Consider the following 13,771-nt stretch of genomic DNA (forward strand, 5'->3'; position numbering starts at 1 on the left):
GGCCTCGTTGTTTTTGTATTTTAATGAAAGGACATGCTGCACTAACATTTCACCTCTTCTGTTTGGTAGCCTTGAGAGACCTTAGTCTGTGAGTATTTCGTTATGAAGCATGAGAACATATATTCTATTCTATTTGCTCTTTTAGTAAGCTTATAGCATTTGCGTTGTATTAAATGCTAATCGCGGTTAGCATTTCTGCATTAACGGTAATGTTAATATTAGCTTAGAAGCTAGCTAGTCGAACGTTCTTTCATGTTGGCTATATGCTGGATTGTTGTTATGTATTCATGTATGTGTATATGGACAGTTTGTAAGGCCATATTTCATATTGTGTTTCCACAGTTTTACAAAATTAAGATTCACACTAAAGTCCTGAAACTCTTCAACGGATGCCTGGGTCTTTATTTCACGGATCTACTGTTAGCTATCTGCTAAGCTTTCCTGCATAAAGCAAGAGCAGAATACAGACAGAGATCTAGAAGGGGGAGCAGATGTAAATGAGGATGAAGTAACTGAAGAAGATGAGCTTCCAGTTGAACGCTCGAAGAGGATAAAGAAACCAGTGGTTAGACTGAGTTATGATGAGTTGGGAAAACCCTCCAACCAGCCTTTACCACTTGTTGGAAGCGGAACCTTCAGAGCTTCAAGATGCTTCCCATGCCAAACAGCCTGGTGCCACCCTATGGCATTGTGTCCAGAGTGTTTTAGATTCAATCCCTGTAGTCCGTACGAACAGATTAAGTTTCTCTAAACCTTGTAGTTTGATGAGGACATCAAATATTTTAGAAGAGGCCGAGTGTAGCCCTGGGGTTAATACGTTAGGTTTTGAAGAAAACAACTTAAAACAATATTAACGGCAAACCATGGGTTAAACCAGAGTTAAAAAGGAAAAACCCACTGATAGTGTTTTCAGTTTGAGCAATGTGTTTTGATGTCATTCAGCCCCACCTACGACCAATTAACATTGGTCGTAGGTGAAGGAGAGGGCGGGGTTAAGAGAAAGAACGGGAAAGAAGCGGGAAGAAAGGGGAACCGCGAAGAAGGGCTGAGAGAGAAGAGAGGGGATATATAAAGAAAGCCAGAGAAATGTGAGTGTCGATAGTTTTGTTTTAAATGTTTAGGTTACAGAATAAAACTCTTTCGCTGTTAGACAGCGCGGTAGTTTGTTTGTTGGTTTGTTAGTCTCAGTAGACTGTTTGTAGAGTTTTTGTATAAGTTTTGCTGGATAAACTACAAGTTGCTGAGTCACTGGACGGGAGGACGCGATCGCGGACCGAAACAGACTGTTGGTGTGTTCCTGGTGAGGATTTCACCGCTGTGGCCGTCACCTCCGCTGTCGGCGCGTTTTGTTTTTTGGACGATACTGTTTTTTTCTCAAGGACTGACATTGAAAGTTGAGAGTTTTTGCTGTGTAACTGTGTCGGTTGAGGATGAGGATTCGGGAGGCAGCACCGCCCCAGATAGCAAAATTCATCCGGCCCATTGTTGGGCCACATGATTGCGTTTCTTCTGGCCCAGTATACGCCCGGGTCCTCGGTCCGAAACTGGCCAATATACAGCATGACTGTCAGATGAAACGTAAGTGGGCCTGACCTGGCCCGATGCGTTTAAACATATTGTAAAATGCTGTGGCCCAGTTCTGGCCCACATACTACAACATTCTAACTTTTTATAATTAACCCCAGCTTTGGCCCAGCTCTGGCCCACATACTGATATCAGATTACGAATGTGCTGCTGGCCCAGACCTGGCCTATGTACTGCATTATGGGTTGTCTTGTTGCCATGGAGACCTAAAATCCCACCCCACCTCTGGGCTAACCTCTGTTGCACAGGGTATTTTTGCATTTCTTTCATCATGTGTCTTAAAAGCTGAAACATGATACTCGTTTTTTCTGTAAATTAATAATGTTAATACAATTTCGCTGAGCTGCAATTTTTAAATGCTAAAATGTTGCCATGATGTGTACACACAAACATTAGCAAGTGCTAATACATTGTAGATTGCATCTTGCTTAAAATATAAAGAAAATACCAAAATACCCAGTATCATATTTCAGCTTTTCACAAAGACAGACGAAAGAAAAAGCAAAAACACATTGAGGAACAGAGGATAGTGCAACACAAATTACCCCTGATAGGTACACAAATATGTTGCACCCATTTTATGTAGCACCCCAACACTCTATAGAGAGTAGACCTACACTGGAATGATGGGGCGTTTGGGTTCTGAACTCCTAAGGTAGTTACCACGAAGGTTTACCTGATTATTGTGAATTTATATTACCCTCCGAATAACAAAGAAACTGTCAAACTTAGCAATAATTAAATAACTGACCACAGACAACTGATTGGGATGAAAAAATAAATATAAGTTTACTGACAGCTTTTGAAAATGTTCAAATAATAATTACCCTTTCGGGGGACAAGAAAAACAAAACAACAATAACACCTTACAGTATGACAGAATACTCAAATTGACTTTAAAACACTCATGGGCCCACACACACTCACATTACAATAATTAACAAGGTAATACAACGATCAAACTCTTTTAAGATAATAATTGGGCAAACTGTTTTTTATAGCAAAATCAAATAGATGCAGATTGTAAGAAGACCTATTCTTGTATTGTCGGCAAATGCCACCTAAATGCAAGTACGGTGATTTTTACCTGGTCAATGCTACAAGCAGACTTTAATGGAGTAATGCAAATGCTAAGAAACGTGATGTACATCAGAATTTTTAACAATACCTTTGTATATGTTGTGGCTGCTTCCACCTGGTACTCAAGGGCCGGGGTGAAATCTGGCATGGGAGGTAAATATGTGATTACCACACAGCATTCTGTGGACAACATCCAGGTGGATGCTGTCCAGGCATCCACCTGGATGTGTTCGCAGATATACATACATACAATAAACGTATGCTGTACATGATTTTAAAAGTCCAATCGTGGCAAGTGAGCATATTTGTTTAATCACTGTTATTATAAACTGCAAAACTTACAATCCGTGCCTCTCCACCAAGTCAGAGACGCAAACTTTGACGAGTTTCAGCCTGTTTTTTTCTGTAACAATGCCCTGAGTTTGGAGTTCCTCAAATATTTCAGGAACTTTCTTTTTGAGGCGAGGCCTCAATCCATCTTGTACATCTGGCTCCTTTTTAGGCTGAAAAGAGAACTAACGTTAACGTTACTCCACTTCTGACGGAACAATGAATTAAATATAACAACGATAGGTTATGTTCAAAATTTCTCAAATAAAACGCAAAGGAAAAAGCCCCCCTCCTTGTTCAGATGAGAAGAAGCATGCAGAGGAGAAGAGAAAAGCCCCCCTGCTCTCTTTCTTCCATCATTAAGCTGGGCCGAATCATCTGGTTGAAGTTTAAATCAAAAGGAATTTAATATACTAACAAAAGCAAATGCAGTTACAAACTGAATTAAACTATCAATAGTAATATTTCATGAAATAGAGGCCCCATCCGCACCACACGACAGACTGGTGTGTCCGCCTCATGGTCCAGATGAAAGGGTCTGATTTTCTCCGGGGATTCACAGTTTCTTTGTCTCTCCAAAGTCTCTGAAATGTCTCATATTCGCCCATCGATCAGCTCAGTGATTGGCTGAACCCTTCGGACTTCAGTCGGCCACTTCCTTGACCAATTCCTCCCCCCTTCTTGAAGGCTGTGCTCAGAAACTCTTCAGCAACATCCCCCTCTCTCTGACTTTATGGCGGTGTCATAAATTCTCTGGTTTCTCACAGTGCACAACAAATTCAGTAACTCTCCCTTTAGTGTAAACCTTCTACAAGTAAACATATTGTAACACATATTATCCATCGCTAGCTTTAAACTTAACTTCCTCACACTAGACTTGACCAACCGAGTTGCTAGATCACAAATGCTAACATGAACGAACTTGACATGACATAACGCTCATCATGATGGCCAGAACATAATTTAAGAACCCAAACAAAGAAGCTAGCTAACGTTAGCTATCCGACATCAGACTCATTAACTTTTCTTCAGCTAACTAGCTTAATATGAGCTGATAGCTAAAGTTAGACAGTTGGCAAACTTAAGAGATCTAACTCACTTAAATTAATCTTTGCCGATATCCAACCAGCTCTGCGTCATCACAGTGTGTGCAGACGTTCGCTCCATTCCGCAGCGCCCGGAGCTCCCCGCCCATCAGCCGGCAAGCAGGCAGGGAGCTCCGAGCGCTGCAACACGGGGCGAAGAGTTTGGCCGGGCACTGCTGGACTGCACACACTACGTGTGCCTCAGGACAGTTGATTTCACAGGTTTATGTCTTTTATGTCTTTTATGTCTTTTTCATGAATATCTGCATTCAGCACTTTTCACTTTTTATGCTCTTCAAATAAGTTTCAGGCTGGGAAGAGGCCAAAAGTGGATTTTGTGAAAGGAAACATAGTTTCAAAGATGTTCTTCAAAAAGTGGATTTTGTGAAAGTAAACATTTTTCAAAGTATTTTTTCAAACAGTTGATTTCACAGTTTGATGTAATTTTCATGAATTTCTGAAGCTTTAAGGACTTTACTGTGCAAGTGATGCATTTTCACTTTGTATGCTCTTAAAAGACGTTTCAGGCAGAGAGAAGGCCAAAAGTTGATTTTGTGAAAGTAAACATAGTTTCAAAGAGTTATTCAAAAAAGTACCTCAGGACAGTTGATTTCACAGTTTGATGGCATTTTCATGAATTTCTGCAGCACTTTATTGCCTAGAGATGCATTTTCACGTTTTAAGGTCTTAAACCACGTTTCAGGCGAGAGGAGGCCAAAAGTTGATTTTGTGAAAGTAAACATAGTTTCAAAGATTTATTCTACAAAGTACCTCAGGATAGTTGATTTCACAGTTTGATGGCATTTTCATGAATATCTGCAGCACTTTACTGGCTAGACATGCATTTTCACTTTTTATGCTCTTAAAAGACGTTTCAGGCAGAGAGGAGGCCAAAAGTTGATTTTGTGAAAGTAAACATAATTTCAAAGATGTTCTTCAATGAAGTGCCTCAGGACAGTTGATTTCACAGTTTGATGGCATTTTCATGAATTTCTGCAGCTTTCAGTACTTTACTGCCTAGAGATGCATTTTCACTTTGTATGCTCTTAAAAGACGTTTCAGGCAGAGAGGAGGCCAAAAGTTGATTTTGTGAAAGTAAACATAGTTTCAAAGATTTATTCTACAAAGTACCTCAGGACAGTTGATTTCACAGTTTGATGGCATTTTCATGAATTTCTGCAGCTTTCAGTACTTTACTGCCAAGAGATGCATTTTCACTTTTTATGGGCTTAAAAGACGTTTCAGGCAGAGAGGAGGCCAAAAGTTGATTTTGTGAAAGTAAACATAGTTTCAAAGATTTATTCTACAAAGTACCTCCAGGATAGTTGATTTCACAGTTTGATGGCATTTTCATGAATATCTGCAGCACTTTACTGGCTAGAGATGCATTTTCACTTTTTATGCTCTTAAAAGACGTTTCAGGCAGAGAGGAGGCCAAAAGTTGATTTTGTGAAAGTAAACATAGTTTCAAAGATTTATTCTACAAAGTACCTCAGGATAGTTGATTTCACAGTTTGATGGCATTTTCATGAATATCTGCAGCACTTTAATGGCTAGACATGCATTTTCACTTTGTATGCTCTTAAAAGACGTTTCAGGCAGAGAGGAGGCCAAAAGTTGATTTTGTGAAATTAAACATAATTTCAAAGATGTTCTTCAATGAAGTGCCTCAGGACAGTTGATTTCACAGTTTGATGGCATTTTCATGAATTTCTGCAGCACTCTATTGCCTAGAGATGCATTTTCACTTTTTAAGGTGTTAAACCACGTTTCAGGCAGAGAGGAGGCCAAAAGTTGATTTTGTGAAAGTAAACATAGTTTCAAAGATTTTCTTTAAAAAAGTACCTCAGGACAGTAGATTTCACAGTTTGAAGGCATTTTCATGAATATCTGCAGCACTTTACTGGCTAGAGATGCATTTTCACTTTTTATGCTCTTAAAAGACGTTTCAGGCAGAGAGGAGGCCAAAAGTTGATTTTGTGAAAGTAAACATAGTTTCATAGATTTCTTCAAAAAAGTACCTCAGGACAGTTGAGTTCACAGTTTGATGGCATTTCATGAATTTCTGCAGCTTTCAGTACTTTACTGGCTAGAGATGCATTTTCACTTTTTATGCTCTTAAAAGACGTTTCAGGCAGAGAGGAGGCCAAAAGTTGATTTTGTGAAAGTAAACATAGTTTCAAAGATTTCTTCTACAAAGTACGTCAGGATAGTTGATTTCACAGTTTGATGGCATTTTCATGAATTTCTGCAGCACTCTATTGCCTAGAGATGCATTTTCACTTTTTAAGGTCTTAAACCACGTTTCAGGCAGAGAGGAGGCCAAAAGTTGATTTTGTGAAAGTAAACATAGTTTCAAAGATTTCTTCAAAAAAGTACCTCAGGATAGTTGATTTCACAGTTTGATGGCATTTTCATGAATTTATGCAGCACTTTACTGGCTAGAGATGCATTTTCACTTTTTATGCTCTTAAAAGACGTTTCAGGCAGAGAGGAGGCCAAAAGTTGATTTTGTGAAAGTAAACATAGTTTCATAGATTTCTTCAAAAAAGTACCTCAGGACAGTTGAGTTCACAGTTTGATGGCATTTTCATGAATTTATGCAGCTTTCAGTACTTTACTGCCAAGAGATGCATTTTCACTTTTTATGGGCTTAAAAGACGTTTCAGGCAGAGAGGAGGCCAAAAGTTGATTTTGTGAAAGTAAACATAGTTTCAAAGATTTATTCAAAAAAGTACCTCAGGATAGTTGATTTCACAGTTTGATGGCATTTTCATGAATTTATGCAGCACTTTACTGGCTAGAGATGCATTTTCACTTTTTATGCTCTTAAAAGACGTTTCAGGCAGAGAGGAGGCCAAAAGTTGATTTTGTGAAAGTAAACATAGTTTCATAGATTTCTTCAAAAAAGTACCTCAGGACAGTTGAGTTCACAGTTTGATGGCATTTTCATGAATTTATGCAGCTTTCAGTACTTTACTGCCAAGAGATGCATTTTCACTTTTTATGGGCTTAAAAGACGTTTCAGGCAGAGAGGAGGCCAAAAGTTGATTTTGTGAAAGTAAACATAGTTTCAAAGATTTATTCTACAAAGTACCTCAGGACAGTTGATTTCACAGTTTGATGGCATTTTCATGAATTTCTGCAGCTTTCAGTACTTTACTGCCAAGAGATGCATTTTCACTTTTTATGGGCTTAAAAGACGTTTCAGGCAGAGAGGAGGCCAAAAGTTGATTTTGTGAAAGTAAACATAGTTTCAAAGATTTATTCTACAAAGTACCTCCAGGATAGTTGATTTCACAGTTTGATGGCATTTTCATGAATATCTGCAGCACTTTACTGGCTAGAGATGCATTTTCACTTTTTATGCTCTTAAAAGACGTTTCAGGCAGAGAGGAGGCCAAAAGTTGATTTTGTGAAAGTAAACATAGTTTCAAAGATTTATTCTACAAAGTACCTCAGGATAGTTGATTTCACAGTTTGATGGCATTTTCATGAATATCTGCAGCACTTTAATGGCTAGACATGCATTTTCACTTTGTATGCTCTTAAAAGACGTTTCAGGCAGAGAGGAGGCCAAAAGTTGATTTTGTGAAATTAAACATAATTTCAAAGATGTTCTTCAATGAAGTGCCTCAGGACAGTTGATTTCACAGTTTGATGGCATTTTCATGAATTTCTGCAGCACTCTATTGCCTAGAGATGCATTTTCACTTTTTAAGGTGTTAAACCACGTTTCAGGCAGAGAGGAGGCCAAAAGTTGATTTTGTGAAAGTAAACATAGTTTCAAAGATTTTCTTTAAAAAAGTACCTCAGGACAGTAGATTTCACAGTTTGAAGGCATTTTCATGAATATCTGCAGCACTTTACTGGCTAGAGATGCATTTTCACTTTTTATGCTCTTAAAAGACGTTTCAGGCAGAGAGGAGGCCAAAAGTTGATTTTGTGAAAGTAAACATAGTTTCATAGATTTCTTCAAAAAAGTACCTCAGGACAGTTGAGTTCACAGTTTGATGGCATTTCATGAATTTCTGCAGCTTTCAGTACTTTACTGGCTAGAGATGCATTTTCACTTTTTATGCTCTTAAAAGACGTTTCAGGCAGAGAGGAGGCCAAAAGTTGATTTTGTGAAAGTAAACATAGTTTCAAAGATTTCTTCTACAAAGTACGTCAGGATAGTTGATTTCACAGTTTGATGGCATTTTCATGAATTTCTGCAGCACTCTATTGCCTAGAGATGCATTTTCACTTTTTAAGGTCTTAAACCACGTTTCAGGCAGAGAGGAGGCCAAAAGTTGATTTTGTGAAAGTAAACATAGTTTCAAAGATTTATTCTACAAAGTACCTCAGGATAGTTGATTTCACAGTTTGATGGCATTTTCATGAATTTATGCAGCACTTTACTGGCTAGAGATGCATTTTCACTTTTTATGCTCTTAAAAGACGTTTCAGGAAGAGGAGGCCAAAAGTTGATTTTGTGAAAGTAAACATAGTTTCAAAGATTTTCTTCAAAAAAGTGCCTCAGGATAGTTGATTTCACAGTTTGATGGCATTTTCATGAATTTATGCAGCTTTCAGTACTTTACTGCCAAGAGATGCATTTTCACTTTTTATGGGCTTAAAAGACGTTTCAGGCAGAGAGGAGGCCAAAAGTTGATTTTGTGAAAGTAAACATAGTTTCAAAGATTTCTTCAAAAAAGTACCTCAGGATAGTTGATTTCACAGTTTGATGGCATTTTCATGAATTTATGCAGCACTTTACTGGCTAGAGATGCATTTTCACTTTTTATGGGCTTAAAAGACGTTTCAGGCAGAGAGGAGGCCAAAAGTTGATTTTGTGAAAGTAAACATAGTTTCAAAGATTTCTTCAAAAAAGTACCTCAGGATAGTTGATTTCACAGTTTGATGGCATTTTCATGAATTTATGCAGCACTTTACTGGCTAGAGATGCATTTTCACTTTTTATGCTCTTAAAAGACGTTTCAGGCAGAGAGGAGGCCAAAAGTTGATTTTGTGAAAGTAAACATAGTTTCATAGATTTCTTCAAAAAAGTACCTCAGGACAGTTGAGTTCACAGTTTGATGGCATTTTCATGAATTTATGCAGCTTTCAGTACTTTACTGCCAAGAGATGCATTTTCACTTTTTATGGGCTTAAAAGACGTTTCAGGCAGAGAGGAGGCCAAAAGTTGATTTTGTGAAAGCAAACATAGTTTCAAAGATTTCTTCTACAAAGTACGTCAGGATAGTTGATTTCACAGTTTGATGGCATTTTCATGAATTTATGCAGCACTTTACTGGCTAGAGATGCATTTTCACTTTTTATGCTCTTAAAAGACGTTTCAGGAAGAGGACGCCAAAAGTTGATTTTGTGAAAGTAAACATAGTTTCAAAGATTTTCTTCAAAAAAGTACCTCAGGATAGTTGATTTCACAGTTTGATGGCATTTTCATGAATATCTGCAGCACTTTACTGGCTAGACATGCATTTTCACTTTTTATGCTCTTAAAAGACGTTTCAGGCAGAGAGGAGGCCAAAAGTTGATTTTGTGAAAGTAAACATAGTTTCAAAGATTTCTTCTACAAAGTACCTCAGGATAGTTGATTTCACAGTTTGATGGCATTTTCATGAATATCTGCAGCACTTTACTGGCTAGACATGCATTTTCACTTTTTATGCTCTTAAAAGACGTTTCAGGCAGAGAGGAGGCCAAAAGTTGATTTTGTGAAAGTAAACATAGTTTCAAAGATTTCTTCCACAAAGTACGTCAGGATAGTTGATTTCACAGTTTGATGGCATTTTCATGAATTTATGCAACACTTTACTGGCTAGAGATGCATTTTCACTTTTTATGCTCTTAAAAGACGTTTCAGGAAGAGGAGGCCAAAAGTTGATTTTGTGAAAGTAAACATAGTTTCAAAGATTTTCTTCAAAGTGCCTCAGGATAGTTGATTTCACAGTTTGATGGCATTTTCATGAATTTCTGCAGCTTTCAGTACTTTACTGCCAAGAGATGCATTTTCACTTTTTATGCTCTTAAAAGACGTTTCAGGAAGAGGAGGCCAAAAGTTGATTTTGTGAAAGTAAACATAGTTTCAAAGATTTCTTCAAAAAAGTACTTCAGGACAGTTGATTTCACAGTTTGATGGCATTTTCATGAATATCTGCAGCACTTTACTGGCTAGAGATGCATTTTCACTTTTTATGCCCTTAAAAGACGTTTCAGGCAGAGAGGAGGCCAAAAGCTGATTTTGTGAAAGTAAACATAGTTTCAAAGATTTTCTTCAAAAAAGTACCTCAGGATAGTTGATTTCACGGTTTGATGGCATTTTTCATGAATTTCTGCAGCTTTCAGTACTTTACTGCCTAGAGATGCATTTTCACTTTTTATGCTCTTAAAAGACGTTTCAGGCAGAGAGGAGGCCAAAAGCTGATTTTGTGAAAGTAAACATAGTTTCAAAGATTTTCTTCAAAAAAGTACCTCAGGATAGTTGATTTCACAGTTTGATGGCATTTTCATGAATATCTGCAGCACTTTACTGGCTAGACATGCATTTTCACTTTTTATGCTCTTAAAAGACGTTTCAGGCAGAGAGGAGGCCAAAAGTTGATTTTGTGAAAGTAAACATAGTTTCAAAGATTTCTTCTACAAAGTACGTCAGGATAGTTGATTTCACAGTTTGATGGCATTTTCATGAATTTATGCAGCACTTTACTGGCTAGAGATGCATTTTCACTTTTTATGCTCTTAAAAGACGTTTCAGGAAGAGGAGGCCAAAAGTTGATTTTGTGAAAGTAACCATAGTTTCAAAGATTTTCTTCAAAGAAGTGCCTCAGGATAGTTGATTTCACAGTTTGATGGCATTTTCATGAATTTCTGCAGCTTTCAGTACTTTACTGCCAAGAGATGCATTTTCACTTTTTATGCTCTTAAAAGACGTTTCAGGCAGAGAGGAGGCCAAAAGTTGATTTTCTGAAAGTAAACACAGTTTCAAAGATTTCTTCTACAAAGTACGTCAGGATAGTTGATTTCACAGTTTGATGGCATTTTCATGAATTTATGCAGCACTTTACTGGCTAGAGATGCATTTTCACTTTTTATGCTCTTAAAAGACGTTTCAGGAAGAGGACGCCAAAAGTTGATTTTGTGAAAGTAAACATAGTTTCAAAGATTTTCTTCAAAAAAGTACCTCAGGATAGTTGATTTCACAGTTTGATGGCATTTTCATGAATATCTGCAGCACTTTACTGGCTAGACATGCATTTTCACTTTTTATGCTCTTAAAAGACGTTTCAGGCAGAGAGGAGGCCAAAAGTTGATTTTGTGAAAGTAAACATAGTTTCAAAGATTTCTTCTACAAAGTACCTCAGGATAGTTGATTTCACAGTTTGATGGCATTTTCATGAATATCTGCAGCACTTTACTGGCTAGACATGCATTTTCACTTTTTATGCTCTTAAAAGACGTTTCAGGCAGAGAGGAGGCCAAAAGTTGATTTTGTGAAAGTAAACATAGTTTCAAAGATGTTCTTCAATGAAGTGCCTCAGGACAGTTGATTTCACAGTTTGATGGCATTATCATGAATATGTGCATCACTTTACTGGCTAGAGATGCATTTTCACTTTTTATGCTCTTAAAATACGTTTCAGGCAGAGAGGAGGCCAAAAGTTGATTTTGTGAAAGTAAACATAGTTTCAAAGATTTATTCTACAAAGTACCTCAGGATAGTTGATTTCACAGTTTGATGGCATTTTCATGAATATCTGCAGCACTTTACTGGCTAGAGATGCATTTTCACTTTTTATGCTCTTAAAAGACGTTTCAGGCAGAGAGGAGGCCAAAAGTTGATTTTGTGAAAGTAAACATAGTTTCAAAGATTTTCTTCAAAGAAGTGCCTCAGGATAGTTGATTTCACAGTTTGATGGCATTTTCATGAATTTCTGCAGCTTTCAGTACTTTACTGCCAAGAGATGCATTTTCACTTTTTATGGTCTTAAAAGACGTTTCAGGCAGAGAGGAGGCCAAAAGTTGATTTTGTGAAAGTAAACATAGTTTCAAAGATGTTCTTCAATGAAGTGCCTCAGGACAGTTGATTTCACAGTTTGATGGCATTTTCATGAATTTCTGCAGCTTTCAGTACTTTACTGCCAAGAGATGCATTTTCACTTTTTATGCTCTTAAAAGACGTTTCAGGCAGAGAGGAGGCCAAAAGTTGATTTTGTGAAAGTAAACATAGTTTCAAAGATTTCTTCCACAAAGTACGTCAGGATAGTTGATTTCACAGTTTGATGGCATTTTCATGAATATCTGCAGCACTTTACTGGCTAGACATGCATTTTCACTTTTTATGCTCTTAAAAGACGTTTCAGGCAGAGAGGAGGCCAAAAGTTGATTTTGTGAAAGTAAACATAGTTTCAAAGATTTCTTCCACAAAGTACGTCAGGATAGTTGATTTCACAGTTTGATGGCATTTTCATGAATTTATGCAGCACTTTACTGGCTAGAGATGCATTTTCACTTTTTATGCTCTTAAAAGACGTTTCAGGAAGAGGACGCCAAAAGTTGATTTTGTGAAAGTAAACATAGTTTCAAAGATTTTCTTCAAAAAAGTACCTCAGGATAGTTGATTTCACAGTTTGATGGCATTTTCATGAATATCTGCAGCACTTTACTGGCTAGACATGCATTTTCACTTTTTATGCTCTTAAAAGACGTTTCAGGCAGAGAGGAGGCCAAAAGTTGATTTTGTGAAAGTAAACATAGTTTCAAAGATTTCTTCTACAAAGTACCTCAGGATAGTTGATTTCACAGTTTGATGGCATTTTCATGAATATCTGCAGCACTTTACTGGCTAGACATGCATTTTCACTTTTTATGCTCTTAAAAGACGTTTCAGGCAGAGAGGAGGCCAAAAGTTGATTTTGTGAAAGTAAACATAGTTTCAAAGATGTTCTTCAATGAAGTGCCTCAGGACAGTTGATTTCACAGTTTGATGGCATTATCATGAATATGTGCATCACTTTACTGGCTAGAGATGCATTTTCACTTTTTATGCTCTTAAAATACGTTTCAGGCAGAGAGGAGGCCAAAAGTTGATTTTGTGAAAGTAAACATAGTTTCAAAGATTTATTCTACAAAGTACCTCAGGATAGTTGATTTCACAGTTTGATGGCATTTTCATGAATATCTGCAGCACTTTACTGGCTAGAGATGCATTTTCACTTTTTATGCTCTTAAAAGACGTTTCAGGCAGAGAGGAGGCCAAAAGTTGATTTTGTGAAAGTAAACATAGTTTCAAAGATTTTCTTCAAAGAAGTGCCTCAGGATAGTTGATTTCACAGTTTGATGGCATTTTCATGAATTTCTGCAGCTTTCAGTACTTTACTGCCAAGAGATGCATTTTCACTTTTTATGGTCTTAAAAGACGTTTCAGGCAGAGAGGAGGCCAAAAGTTGATTTTGTGAAAGTAAACATAGTTTCAAAGATGTTCTTCAATGAAGTGCCTCAGGACAGTTGATTTCACAGTTTGATGGCATTTTCATGAATTTCTGCAGCTTTCAGTACTTTACTGCCAAGAGATGCATTTTCACTTTTTATGCTCTTAAAAGACGTTTCAGGCAGAGAGGAGGCCAAAAGTTGATTTTGTGAAAGTAAACATAGTTTCAAAGATTTCTTCTACAAAGTACCTCAG

Source organism: Anarhichas minor, unplaced genomic scaffold, assembly GCF_050575085.1.
Source record: "Anarhichas minor isolate MPS153535 unplaced genomic scaffold, ASM5057508v1 ptg000008l, whole genome shotgun sequence".
Lineage (NCBI taxonomy): Eukaryota > Metazoa > Chordata > Actinopteri > Perciformes > Anarhichadidae > Anarhichas > Anarhichas minor.